Genomic DNA, 14,457 nt, shown 5'->3' with positions numbered 1-14,457 from the left:
TCAAGGACACCAGCTAAGGAAGTAGCAGAGCCAAGGTCAAACCCCATCTACCCAGTGCCAAGTCCGATGGCTTTGGCATACTGCCACACTGCCTCCGCCTGAGTTCAGCAATACCAACATGGCTCGTGTCCTTATCCCAAAAAGATTTTGGGAGCAGTCTTTTGATTCTACTTCATGAAACACTAAAAACTCCTTTCTCTCCAACTGTTTTTTGTATCTTTTCTATTCCCTCACCAAAAAGGCTGGTCCCAGATTGTTTCCTCCTCCTTTGGCAGACTTGGCCCTGATGGAGCGGGGCAGCTTTATTCAAGTCCAAGGACATTCTCAGAAGATGACAGTAATACTTACCCAAATGGAGCAGCCCGGAAGTGGAGGGTTAGGCCCGAGAGCACATCTTTGGGGGAATCACTAAGAAGCAGGCATCCCAGTTCAAATCCCCAAACCCCAGGAACACTGGAGGATGCCTGTGGCACAAGCCTGGTGAAATCCCCGCCTCCCTCACACATCTGCAGGGCTGCCTAGCACTCACCCATCCCACGGACGCCCCCTTCAGGCCTTCTGACGCAGGTTCTCACCTCCTTCTGCAAGCCTGGCCCAGGCCCAGGCCCAATGTCTCCCAGGAAGCAACACCCCAGAGCCATCATGGGCTCTCCCAAGCATGCAGAAAGCAGAGAGTCGCCATTGCCTCCCCTCCCTCCCTCCCTCCCTGTGGAGCACAGCCCTTGGTCCAGACCCTCCTCTACTGAACCCTACATTTCTACACTGGCTTCTGAGTTTCTCCTCTGGGGCGCCCCAGAACGGCCTTCCTTGGATGTCACTGGAGTTACACTGGAGGACTCCAAGTGTAACTCTCACCGTCATCTGTGGATAACACCACGACTTCCACAGCTTGGCCAGGCCCAGCCCTCCAGCTTCATCGGGCTGAGTATACCCTTGACCGTCTAGCTAACTGCCCCATGCCCTTCCTCTCAGCTTAGGCGTCACATCCTTCAGAAATCCCTTCAGGACATTCCCAGCTTGTGACTAGGCTTCCCTTATCCAGCCCCAGTAAGGACATGAGCCCCCTTCCTGCTTCTTTCAAGCTGACCACAGCTGGCAATTCATTACCCATCTCTCACCTGAAGCCGCAGGGTCCTTGCGCTTCATCTGTATAACCAACGCGTGGCACTCAGGAGGCCTTTCAGAAATGAATAGGAATACTATGCATCTGGAGCAAGGGACCCCCAGAGAAAGCTGAAAGGCTGATGGACCTGCCACACGGGGGGGGGGGGGGGGCTGTGTTTAGGATACCAAGCTGTTGAGAGGTGTTGACCAGAGAAATTGCAGAGGCACTGCCCAGTCCCACTGGGCTTTTAAGATGAGCCTCCAGTATCAGGCAGGGCCCTAAAGCTACTACCAGCCAGGCTGAGAAGCACAGGCCTCTGAGTGGATAGCAACAAGCACACTGTCTATGGCAATAAAGCCATTAGAAGCCATTGAAATGCCACTTGCCAAGCTGATTATGGTCTAGACCCTCCCATGCTCTAGACTATGGGCAAAGCCAGCAGGGCCAGCAGAACCACAACCCATAAGAGATGGGGGGTGGTGGGAGGGCAGGAGCCTCTATAGCCAATGCCTGGCTTTGCAGCAGGAGTAACAGAGAGACCATGGAGGTAGCTCAGGAAATGAAGATTTCTGTTGCTAAACCTGACAACTTGAGTTTGATGTCCAGGACCCATGTGTGGTGGACAGAGAGGACAGATATTCCACAGGTGCCCACATGTATTATAAACTGACATATAGTTACCAAACTGACCCTCTTCCCTTCATCTTACGGTCATGATGGGAATAGTTGTTCTTTAGGCTCTCACAGCATAAGGCCTTCATGAGGGGCCCCTTATTCATGGCCCACTGTATAGTGAACCCCACTTTATGAAAAGGGGTACTTCCTTCCTGGGTACCTCCTATGTGTGGCTGTAAGATGAGGACTCTGTCCTCATTCAGTTTACAGAGAAAATCTGCAACTCAAAGCTGTTTAGGATCAGGCAACAAATGTGGTTCAGCTAACCCCAGCAGGGGGCTGCCTGACTCCCTTTGTCACACATAAGCATGGAACTATGGGTCTGGTCAGCAGAGGGACAAGCCCTGGGCTTCCTTCCATGCTAGGTTCTTTTCTTCTGCCAGTCTTAGCCCTTCTAGTCTTATCTGCAGCAGGGCAGCCAGATCCAGGAGGCATCCAGTCAGTGCCAAGGGGAGGACTGAGGACGGTATGGTGAGTATGGTATTGTTGCCAAACAACTGGCCCTGAGCTTCCCAGGGCAGCAAGGTGACCAGGAAAAGGAATTTTCATGTCCCTTTCCTTACCCTCCCTCTCCGCTGTCACCCAACTTGCTGCTTCCCACCTCCTCGGGAGCTCCTGGATCACAGGAGAAGACAGCATGAGCCCTCTACAAGGCAAGTTGTACAGATCCTCCTGTACCTGTGGCAGGGCCTTCTGCCGGCAAAAGCAATCATCCTTGAGTGTGGCTTCTCCAGGTGCTCTACAGGGATCTGGGCTGAGAGACCTGCCCCCACCCCTGGCTGGATCTTTAGTTATGCCTTTAACACCCAGGGGACAACTTGGGTGACTAGCCACTGCTGTGAAGCTTTTCAGGGGGACTTTCAAAGTCTTTCCTCCCATCCTGGTCCTAGCTTTGTCCACTTTCCTGGGAACTGAGTACAAGTACCCTGTCCTCAGCCCGTCCCTGGATCCAGGCCTCTTCCTGCATAGACTGAGTCACCTAGAAACTTAAGCCAATGTCTTTCTATTTATTAATATCTTATCGTTTATTTATTTGGACTTCTGTTTTGTTTGAAACAGTCTATGTAGACCTGGTTGGCCTCAAACTCAGAGGTCCCCAGACTCGTTTCCCAGGCACTAGGATGAACGTGCGCGTGCACACGCACCTTTATGTGGGTTCCTGGAGACTCAACTCTGCTCTCCAGGCTTGTGTGCGTCCTCTGAGCTATCTCTCTCTGGCTGACTTGTTTTGTTTCCATATTTTTATCCATAAGCTTTCCAAAGGTTTAATTTTTCTGTTTGCAAATCTCTCTCAAAACCTCATCCAGTATCTGTTCCCAGTGCGTTTCCCAATCACCCTGCTCTGCCTACACTAACACTCCTATTAACCCTGCACTGCAACTGCTCCACGCCTGAGGTTTCCTTTTAGGGGCCTTCCTTCAACAGAAGTAGCCCAGGCTGCCCTCACATTCACTCAAATTCACTATGTAGACAGAAGATGCCCTTGAACTCATGATTCTCGTGCCTCTACCTCCCAAATGTGTGTGCCACGAAGTCCAGCTTTCTGCTTTGAGCTAGTGTCTCACTCTGTAGCCCAGGATGGCCCTTAGACTCTCAGCAGCTTTCCTGCGTCTGCCTCATGAGTGCTGTGGTCATGGTATTGAGCTCCACGCCTGCTTTCTGCTGGTTATTTTTCCTCATAGGCAGCCATGCCCCGAGGCCTGGATTCCCATTGGTCCCAGTTATTGAGGATGAAGCCCTCCACACTGCAGACTCTCCCTCTACTGCAAGAGTTCCTGGATAGAATATGGTTCTACCTCACCCCCTTTTAAGTGATGTCTTTATTTTGTTGTTGTTGTAATTACAAACAAACAAAGTCATGTTTTTCAGAGAATACAAAAACACATGGGGGGTATATTCTTGATGACAGGTTGGTGTGCATCCTTAGAGGGAAGTCTTTCATATGCATTCATTAACCTATAAATGGATTTTTTTTTTTTTTTTTTTTTTTTAAGAAATGCTGTCACTATGTAGTCCTGAAACTCATTATGTGGACTAGACTGGCCTTGAATTCACAAGACTTGCTTCTTTCTGTCTGTCTGTCTCCTTTTTTTCCTTCCTTTTTTTCCCAAGACAAGGTTTCTCTGTATAGCCCTTGCTGCTCTGTAGACCAAGCTGGCCTCGATCTTCACAGATCCAGCTGCCACTGCCTCCTGAACCCGTGGATTCACCACCACCTGAGTTTTTTAAAATTAAATTTGACTCACATGGTGGAAGACTCCCACAGGTGTCCTTCTGACTTCCACATGTTTGCCCTGCATGTGTGTAACACACACTTACACACTCAACACAGTAAAATTCTAAACAGTTTTTAAAATACCTCCAGCACTTAGAACGCAGAGAATTCAAGGCCAGCCTAATCTATAAAAGGTAAGAGATTACATTAAGCACACTGTAATTTCAGGGTGACCCAACAGTACCTCAAGGAAACTCAACCAATCAGAGTAGATCCCTCACTGACTCATTCATTGGTAAGCTCATCTTTTTGGACTCTGTGTCAATCACACAGGCCCATTCCATCAGGAGGCCTCTTCTCCATAGCTTCTGCCACCCAAGGTGCCAGACGATGCCTCTGCCTGGCATGGAAAGGCTACACTGCCGGACACCTCCCAGAGTCTTCTGGGAAACAGAGAAGGCATGCTCAGGGTCACGGCCAGTCGGACAATCTCAATGAAGCAGCCCATAGTTCAGCCCACAAGTGTGACACTTCAACCCCACAGTCACCCGTCTTAAGTTTCTCATGTCATTCCGCAGAATGGAAGCATCTTCAGCACCAGTGTCCAGCTCCAGGGTAAGAAGAGCACAGGGGCTGTATACAGAGGTTCACATCTGTAATCCCAGCAGGCTAAAGAGTGCCATGAATATGGGGCTAGCCTTGGCTAAAGTAAGACACTGCCTCAAAATTCCAAACCAAAACAATCACTGGGCTAGGAGCAGGAGACCCCGATCTCAGTCCCATCACTGACTGTAAGATGGCCACCTGCCCATCCCATCTGTGTACCCAGACAGAACAGTTAACAGGCTCAGAATTTAAACGACCTTGACATTTGAAACAGGATCAATGGGAATGACCACAGGAAAGAGAAAAGGGGAAACTGGTCCTGTATCTGAATAAGGTCAGGAAGCCTTAGGAGTCAGAGGAGTTCACAGGATAGCGAGTAGTGCAGAACAACAGTCACTGTTGAAAAATAACCCCACCATACTAGGATTCAGCAGGAAAGCCCTAGGTCAGGCTTGGAGGGCCCTGTGCCTCCCCACATCCTATGGAACAGCAACCGCACCCGGCACCTATTAGTGTGGACTAGTCATCCAGGCTTCTCCCTGGAACAGGGAAGGGAGGGCACAACAAGGCAGAGCTGTTGTGGCAAGATCCTGTCATCCCACCTCTTTCCCTTCTTTCCTGTTCTGGATGCTGGAGGGTCTCTGCCTGGGAGTGTGTCTCTGCCTGGGAGTGCCTCCGAGAGACCAGAGCGACAGAGACTCTTTGGCTTGCAAGCCACACTGCTGTTGCTATCAGTGGCAGCACTAGAGGACCTGGGCTTGGCCTTCCCCTGGTTGCCAAGACCAGGCTACACAATGGAACCCATGCTTTCCTGTCCCAAGTCTGAGCTCTTAAACCCCAGACTACAGACTGTAAAGAATCAAGACCCTGCACCTCCTGGGGCTCAGCGGGCCCAGCCAGCTCTCCCTCCACCCCTCCCCCATGTCCCCCACCCAGGGAGGCCCAGCCAGCTCTCCTTCCACCTCCTGCAGGGAGACTTAGTCACTTCTTCTTGGGCACACACAGGGGTCACTAAGTGCAGGAACCCTCTCTCCAAATTACTGGGGAGTCTTACCAAGACCCCAGCACCTCCCAGGCCCCCTCCAGCTCCCAGGCATCCACCATGGGTGAGCTTTCCCACACTGAGGCTTCCCCATGATGCTCTTCCCCCACTCTACTCCTGGGCTCTGAGGCCCTCGGTGCTGCCCCTTCCTCCTAGAAGTCTGCTCTGACCTCTCAATTGGCAGTGACCTCCCTCTCCAGCACCCTGCATTATTAATTAGTTGGGTGCTCCTCAAAGCGGGCACTGAGCCCTGCTGACAGGAAATGCCCAGCAAATAAAATCTCAGACAAGCGGAAGCAAACATGAGGGAAAATTCTACGGGAATTCAAGGCAGAGTAAGAGTAAAAAGCTGGAGCAAACTCGGGACTGAAGGTGCCACACAACCTGTTGACAGAGCCATTTGTGAGAATGGAAGCACTCTGCCAAGATTTCCAAGCGCTGTCAGCATCGTTCTTATAAAACCAAGGCTTTATAAAAGAGACGGGATGGGGTTTTTCAGAACTTCAAAATGCCCCCCCGCCGCTGCCCGGTGCACCCCAAATGCAGACAGCAGAGACAGCAACCCACCATCCACTGCCCCTCGGCTAAGATGGCGCTGGGCTCTTCCATATGTCCTGGCAGCCAGCAGTTAAGTCCTACAGCTACGCTGAGTCAACAGATACCTCCCCCCCAACTCCAGGACCCTTGCTTACGACACGCTGAACCTGGCTCACATAAAGCAAGCTGTGTGTCCATACATGTCTGCGCAAATATGCAGACACACAGCGTGGACCCCATCTTGCCCACACAATTAGCCAAATGGAGGCAGCTCGGACACAACACAGATTTCAGCGAAAGACTTGTGTTAATGGAACTCGCTTGGCTCATTTCTTTGAGAAAAACACTATAATCAACAAGACAAATGAAGCCAGATGCATGTCACCCCAGATACAAGAGAGCTTGAAGAAGGCTGAAGAAGGTTTGAGACCAGCCTGGGTAAGCAGGATTTCAAAAACAGAAAAAAACAAAAAAACAAAAAACAAACAAACAAACAAACAAAACCCACCACAAATGACCCTAAGTAAGCCCTTAAAGTTTACACAAACTCCCTTATAATGCCAGCACTTTGGAGACAAAGGCTAAGAAATCAGTTGAAAGCCAGTCTACAGAGCTTGACTACAGAGCAGGGCCCCCCTACTCAAGGGTAGGAGGGAACAGGAGGAAAGGGGACAGGGGAAAGGAGTCTGGCGCCTTTAATTTACTATTAAAGCCCTGGTAGGGAGCAGCAGAGTCCCCGTGGAAACCCAGCCTTGCTGAGAAAGCTGCCGGCCTCTAAAATGGAGCTAGAGCCAACTCCCCCAAGGATCACACTGCAGCTCTGACTTCTACCAGCCAACCTGCTCAATCAACAGCAGGGAGGAGCTGGTGAAGGAGACCCTAGGTCAGGACCTGGAGGTGGCAGTAAGTGCTGGGGAGGGGCGGCGGGGGGGCGTGTGTGTGTAAAGCAGCCCTTCTGTCTCAGGCCCTGCAAGGCCCTGCAAGGCAGAGCCAACCACGTAAGGAACCGGACAGAACCCGCTTGGCCTCTCCCACAAAGGCCCCAGCCCAGCTCTTAATGCTCCAGGGGCTCCTAGGTCCCTTCCTAAGGGCTGGAGCGTTCATGGGAACATCCTAGAAGAGGGCCCACCCATCTGAAAGGTAAGGCTCTGTGTGCCTTTTCTATCTGGCTCCCTGAAATTGAAATCTTGTGGGAATCTGGGAAGTAACTTGGGTCTGGGGGGCGTGGGGGTAGAGGGGAGCTGAACTCTCCAGGTGCTCTCTCAACAGGCAGTGGCCACTGGAGGCCTACAAGCAGGCAATAACCACTGGACTAACCAGCAACTGAAGGGCTAGGACAGAACGCATCCTGGGAGAGAGTAGGGAGCCTGTCTAGCAGCCTTCCTCATGGGCACCACTAATGTCGAATGAACGGAACAACCAGAAGAAGGCAGATCACCTTCAGTTCCTCCCACCAAGAGAGGCTGGACAAGGATCCTTCAACTCATCTTGCCCGTGGCTGGCTTGTGGGAAAGAATGGGGGACCCGGAATGGAACTGATGGTGAACTACCTTTAGGGACCCAGGGACATACAACAGCTTGGACTGGGGACAACCCTTGCAAGTTACCCACACACACATTTCCACGCAGTACATTCAGGAGAGCACCAAGTGGAGAGGCTGCAGGGAAGCTGTGGCTTCCACCCTCTGCAGTCAGACCTGACAGATCAACATCCCTCATCCCTCCCCTCTCTGCCAAAGCCCACCCCTGGCAGCCCCGACCTTCTCCATGACCACTACCGTGGAGGGAAAACAGACCACTCTAGCCCTATTCTGGGTCTGAAATTCCACCAGGAAAATCAGAGCCATAGAATTTCAAAGTTGGAATGGGCCTGCAAGCTGCATCCCACCCCACAGAGGAATCCTGCCTGCAGACACCCTGACAAATGGCCATTGCGGCCTCTCTTGGGCTCCTCCACTGTGGAAAGCAGACCTTGAGTCTAAAGGGAATGCACCTTTCCTCAGATTAGGCTCCTGGCGAACACCAGAGAGCCTGGGCCAAGTAACAAGAAAAAGTTTGGGCCACCAGGAGCGCGCACGAATCAGGAGCTGCAGATCTGATGGGGGAGGGGTGCAAAGATAAAGCACCAGGAGGGGGGCTCTGAGAGGCAGCAGGGCCTAGAGAAGGAGGCCACAGGGAAGGGGGAGGCAGGTGCCAGACCTATGACATAAGTTGGCTTGGGGCCCCTACCTGGACACACACACCCATCACTCTTCGACAGAATTACCTGTCAACAACAGCTCCACCAGGGCCTTAATGGACCCCAGAGGCAGAGGGGACAAGTCAGCTTGCCCCCAAAGCCCACAGGAACTTACACAACCCAACTATCCAAAAGCAAGTGACTGCTCTAACTACCTGCAAATGGCCCCTGTCTGCACAGAGGATAGCCCAAAGAGGGTCTGCCAGGCTGCTGGGCTTTCCAAATCCCACAGGTCAGTCCTAACACCCCTGCAACGCAAGAATAGCTCCCCAGGCTGCAGCTGTCACATCTGCCTGGGAGGGAGGAGGCACAGTGGAGCAGCACCTGATCCCAGAATCCCTGCACAGCCTGCCCAGGAGGAGGTTCAGCTGCTGGCAGCTCAGGGTGAAACATGAAGACTGAACTGTCCCCGGGGATGCTGATGGCAGTCTCTGGGCACTGCAGTGAGGGGCAAGCTGGGTCACTCGGCCGAAGATACTCCTCCCCGAAGGCTCCTGTCCCCTCTGGTTTGAGAGGGGGCAGTTATGCAGTCCCTAGCCCGCCCTTCCTCCCCAGCCCTACGTAGGCCAGAACTGCCCAGCTGGGTGCAAGACGCCATCTTAGGTCAAGGTGCAGCCACAGAAGGCTCCCCCTGGGAGCCCGAGAAGGGAGCTCTGAGACCCAGTGGGAGCCTTCTCCCACCCAGGGTGTCCACACCTACTCAGCTGGTCTTGCAGGAAAAGAGGAGAGGAGGGGATGCAGAGACAGGGGGAGAGCAACTACTGAGTGGGGAGCGAAGGGAGAGGGTGCCCCCAAGAACGCAGGCTCCAGGAAAGCAAAATGAAGTTTGGCAGCCATAGGGCTGCGGGCCCCGCGAAGAGGGGTTGGGGGAGGCTGGGGGCGGGCCCTGGACGCACGCCAGCTCGGTCCGCGCCAACGAGGGAGGGCAAGACGGCGTGGAGTGGGGAGTCCGGGTGAGGGCAGGACACGGACCGCGGCCGGAGCCGCTCGGAGGCTCGGGTGTCTCCTGAGGTGTTGGCAACATGGGGACTGAGACCCCCGATCCGCAGCCTCGGCGAGGCCTCGTCCTTCACTGTGCAGATGCGAAGCTTTCAAGGACACGTCTACACCGGCCCGGCGGGGGTGCGTGTGAGTGTGTGCAGGGGGAGTCTGCCTCAGGGGGCGACCCCGGCATCCCCACCGGAGTCGTTTCCAGCCTTGCTGCTCCCGCCCCCGCACCTCCTAGTCCTCCGCGGCCCGGCCCGGGGATCCTCGCCCACTCCCGCCCCGCCCCCACACTGCGGCGCCGCCACCACCACCACCCCGCTCCCACGGCCCGCAGCGGGGGCAGGGAGGAGCCGGGCGCGACGCCCCCCCTCCACGCCGTTCCGCCTGGCCTCCGCGGGAGCGTGCGCCCCCGAGCGGGCACGCTCCCCACGCGCGCGCCCCTCCCAGGCCCGCCGGCGCCCCGCACCCCCAAGCCACAGGTGGCCGCGGGAAGATCCCGACGCCGCGCTCCCCGGCGCGGGCCCCGGCCGCCCCTGGGCCCTGCCGGGGGCCTCCAGGGTCCCCCCCCACCGCGCGGAGCCTGCAGGCCCGGGGGAGGGGCGGGGCGGGCGCGGGGCCCGGGTCGTGCCAGGCTGCCATTTTCTGCCGTGGCCACGGCGCTCCCCGGCCGCCCGCGCCCCCTCCCCCTCCTCTCCCCTCCCGCCGCCCGATTCCCGGTCCCGTCCGCACTCCGCAGCGCACGGCCGCAGGCCCCGGCCGGGCCCCCGGGCGGGGGCAGAGCCCGGAAGGCGGAGGCGGCGGGGCCCTGCGGCAGCGCGCGTCGGGCGGCGCGCAGGCCGGCGGAGGCCCCCCGCGGCATTGTACGGACTTGAACTTGAGCCCGGGCCGGGCGGGGGCGCCGAGGGGCGTCTGCGGCGGAGGCGGCGCGCAGAAGAGGAGCGGCGGGCGAGCGGCGGGGACATAAACAAACCCTCGGCCCGGGCCGTCCGCGCTCTCAGCACCGCGCGCCGAGTTGCGGGGTCCGAGCCGCGCTCCCCACCGCCTTGCTGTGCCCTCCCGCCCGCCCGCCCTCTCAGCCCCCGGGCCGCAGGCCGTGCTGGTTACCGTGTGGCCCGGCGGGTCGGGCGGCCCGGCTCGCCCTGCTGCCGCGGCGCCGCGTCCCGGCTCGTCCTCTGCTCGCGCCGCCGCCCGCGCCGCCTCCCGGCCCGCCCGCTGCCTGCCGCGCTCCCTCCCTCCGTCGCTGTCGCGCTCCCTCTCTCCGCCTCCTCCGCCGGGTCCCCCCCGCCCGCCTCTTCTCTCCGCCTTCCTCCTTCCCTCCCTCCGGCCGCCCGCCGCCCAGGCCTCCGCCCGCCGCTCGCCCCCCGTGGCCGCGCTGGCTCTGGCCCCGGCGCTGCGGAGCCGCCCGGGAGGCAACACCCGGGGCCCCGGGGCGCCGCGGCGGGAGCGACCCGAGCCGCGGACGGTCCTAGCGCCCCCGGCGGGAGGAGCGGGTTCGGGACCCCGCCGCGCCCCGACTGCAGCGCTCCGGGCCGGGCACCCTGCCGGAGCCGCGATCCCGGCCGCACTGTGCCCCTCGGGTGGTCCCCCGGCCGCAACCTCCCCACCTTGCAGCTCCCCTCTACCTGGCGCGGCTTCTGCGCTGGGTCCCCGCATCCAGCACTGGTCGTAGGGACAGCTGCCCCTCCTCTCCCGGGCCGGTGTCAAGTGCCTCCCCCCCACCCCCCTGCTGCCCGCGGAGCCCCCGGCGGCCTTCGCCCTGCAGTTCTCCCGACCTCCACCAGAGCCCACTGCGCTTTGCGCGCCTCAGCACTGGGGCTGGGGACAGCAGCGCCTGCCCAGCCGCGTCGCCACCCACAGCCAGGTGCCGCGGTGGCCAGACGGCTGCACACGGCCAAGGTCGGAGCGCCTGGCGCCTCGAGGCCATCCTAGAGGCTCGAGCACCGCCACTGAGTGGGCTCCCTAGAAGGCAGTAAGCTTCCCGTACCTTGAGGTGTCCAAAAAGAGTTGGATGCCCTCAGGTGGGCTCTGGAAAGATCTGAAGAGGTGGAAGGTTGAACTAAATGACATTGAAGGCCTGCCTCTTCCAGCTGCAAGATTCTCTGCAGACAGGCACTAGACCTGGCTCCCTCGGTGTGGGGGTGCTCTCAGGGCTCCGGGTCTGTAGTGCTCACCTCTCCAGCTACCATCACTGGAGCTTGGCACTGAATCCCCTGACTCCCAGCCTCCTTGTCAGGCTCCTCCCTCCTGCCACTGGACAGCACCATCCATCCAGCCCTTCAGTGCCCCCGTGTCCTGAGTTGCATCTCCCACGTCCAAGGCACACTTATTTGCAGACCCTCAATGCTGAAGCAGGTTCCCATAGAAACGCCCCACCTAGAACACTTCACTTCATTGAGGGTCAAAGGGACAGTTGCCTAATTCGTTGAAATACAGAACCACCCTTTCATATTTGCAGGGCACATTTACAGTTCAGTCTTCCCTACCCCGAAGCAACTGTCCTGACCTTTCCTAATATCACTCAATATCGCACCCCCACCCTCCACTACTGGTGTTCATTTCTGCCACCCATAGTCTTTCACCTGGCCAGTTCTTAGGACTCGTCATGCCCTGTGAGGACAAGGACACCGTTTGCCTTCAGTACAGCTCAGCACCTGTACATGCTACATCCTCATAAATGTTGGTTGAATGACTGTATGAACTGCAGGCTTCCTGTATCCAAATCCATAGCCCTCCAAATGATGCTCCCAGCTTGACTAAGGACAAGACCATTTTAGAGAAAGGCCTCGACTTCAAGAGTTATATGGCACTACCTCTAAAGAGTAGCCACCAGCCACCAAACACTTCCATCTGTCGAGTGACTTGTACTGTTCCTACTTTTCAGTGAAGAAACCCATGCTTGGACTGGGGATGGAACTTGGTGGGAGAGCATTTGCCTGGTAACCTCCAAGTCTTGGGTTCAGGATTTAACACCACAAACAAAAAGCTCACCATGAGGCTGGAGAGACTGGCTCAGCAGTCCAAAGCACTGGCTGCTATTCCAGAGGACCTGGGTTTAGTTCTCAGCACCCACATGCCAGTTCACAACTGACTATTAACTTCAGATCCAGGGGATGTGGCAGGGATATGGTACACAGACACAGGAGCAAGAAAAACATGCTTATGCACAATTTTTAAAAGCCGTCCAGGCTTAACCCTGAGTTGGGAAGTGGCAGAGCAAGAGTTAAGTCCAGGTTCATTTGACTCAGGTCAGCATATTACAGTGGGAAGAAGTGGGGGGGGGGGCATGACAGCATGTGATGTCTGTGATGCTTGTGTAACCAGTCCCACAGCAACTGTCAGGAGAGGTGGGACCAGTGTGTAGCAGTTGCAGGGCGTCACCATTGGCTCGAGACACCAACACTGCGTCTTTGGTCCAGCGAGGAAGCACATCAGTGCTGGGTGCTGCTGAGACAGGCTTGACCTTCAGGCTCTGTCACAGTTGGAATACGAAGCATCCCTCCAGACAGGCTCACACACTAAAGGGCTGGCCCTCTGCAGGTGGTGAGCTTTTGTTGTTGTTTTGTGGGGTTTGGTTTTGTTATTATTGTTGGGTTATTTTTGAGACAGAGTCTCTGTTATGTAGCCTTGGCTGTCCTGAAACTCATCTTGAGACTAGGCTGGTTTCAAACTCATAGAGATCCATCTGTCTCTGCCTCCCAGCGCTGGGACCAAAGGCGTGTGCCACCGCACCCATTGTGGTGGTGCTGTTTTGAGAGGTTCTGGAAGCTGGGGGAAGTGGGGCCTGGCTGGGTGACCTAGGCCACTGAGTACCTTTTCTTGGGGGATATCCCTTGCCTCTCTCTGTCCCTTGCCCTGCTTCCTGGCTGCTCCTCCAGCCCCCACCCCCACCATCTGCACCTGCCACCATAGTGTTCTGCCTCACAGCTGGCCCCGGGAGCATGGCCCGGGACTAAACCCTCAGGAACTGTGAGCCCAAGGATGTCTTTCCCCACTCAGACTGGTCTTGTGACATATTTTGTCACAAAAAAAGGGAAGCAGTGAGCACAGGCTTCTACACCCCCTACTTTGGTCCTAGACATTTTGGACAGAGGATGCGGCATCCATTCCAATAGAGAAAGTTATCCCCATGGTACCTACTCCCATATCTCAGTGCCATATCTCAGTGGCTTAAAACCACCAAGTTCTAGGGTGGTTTGGTGACTCTTCCAAAAGCCAAATGCAGTATCACCATGTATCTCTGAAATCTCAGCGTTAGGTATATATCTAAAAGGACAGAAAGCAAGCTGGGTGTGGAGGCACACGTCTGTAATCCCAGTTCTCGGGAGGAGAGGCAGGAGGGTGGCCTGGTCTACATGGTGAGGTTTGGGGTAGCTGGAGCTACATATGCAGACTCTGTCTCACACAAACAGGGTAAAAAGAGGGGGCTTGTAGAGTTTGTGCAACAACATTTCTAACTATTTGCAGTAGCCACAAATGGGAGCAACCTGAATGTCCACCTACCAACAGATGAATGGATAACCATAACATCTTACCATATATGCAGTGGCATAGTACAGAGAGAGGCTTGAAAGGGAAGCAACACGGATGAACCTTGAGGGCATCACACCGAGTATAGTAAACCAGTCCCAGACACCAAGGTTCCATGGTTCTATTTACATGAGGTGCCTAGAGTAGTCAAATCTGTGACACAAAATAGAATCTTAGCTACCTGGGTCTGGGTGGGAGCATGGCAGAGTGTTTACCTGCTAGAGCATCATCCTGAAAATGAACGCTTTCTAGAAATAGGTTGGTGGGGTATGAGCTAATACAGATAAAATAGTGACATTTGTGTTATGTGCATTTGACTCCAATAAAATAGTGTGAAGTCACTGTTAAGTGCCATGGATCCTTTGTGGGTTTGCTGTGCCCGTGGGTATCCAGGGCCTCTGACCTACAGAAAGAGCCACCATCTAAGGGGAAGCACCAGAGGATGTCACCTGTCGATGGGCATGTCCCTTGAAGGATAAAACCAGACATACAGCTCTATTTAACTACAAAATCTGGGACCACAT

General features: G+C 55.7%; 1 protein-coding gene across 2 annotated transcripts in view; it reads right to left on the bottom strand.

Moving 5' to 3' along the window:
- The window catches only part of Dnmt3a (DNA methyltransferase 3 alpha), a 105,436-nt gene extending 94,338 nt beyond the window's left edge, over positions 1–11,098 (bottom strand). Inside the window, exon 1 of one of the 2 annotated variants that reach the window (XM_029484347.2) lies at positions 11,029–11,098. The gene's annotated coding sequence lies outside the window, so the exon portion shown is untranslated. Of the gene's footprint in view, positions 1–10,510; positions 10,605–11,028 lie in introns of those variants that run through there. The other variant, XM_029484345.2, reaches the window with a different exon arrangement.
- Between the last annotated feature and the right edge of the window lie 3,359 nt (positions 11,099–14,457).

Source organism: Mus caroli, unplaced genomic scaffold, assembly GCF_978045245.1.
Source record: "Mus caroli unplaced genomic scaffold, Mus_caroli_1 scaffold_14, whole genome shotgun sequence".
NCBI classification, from domain to species: domain Eukaryota; kingdom Metazoa; phylum Chordata; class Mammalia; order Rodentia; family Muridae; genus Mus; species Mus caroli.
Note: the sequence above shows the minus strand (reverse complement) of the source record. Positions and strands in the feature narration are given on the sequence as shown.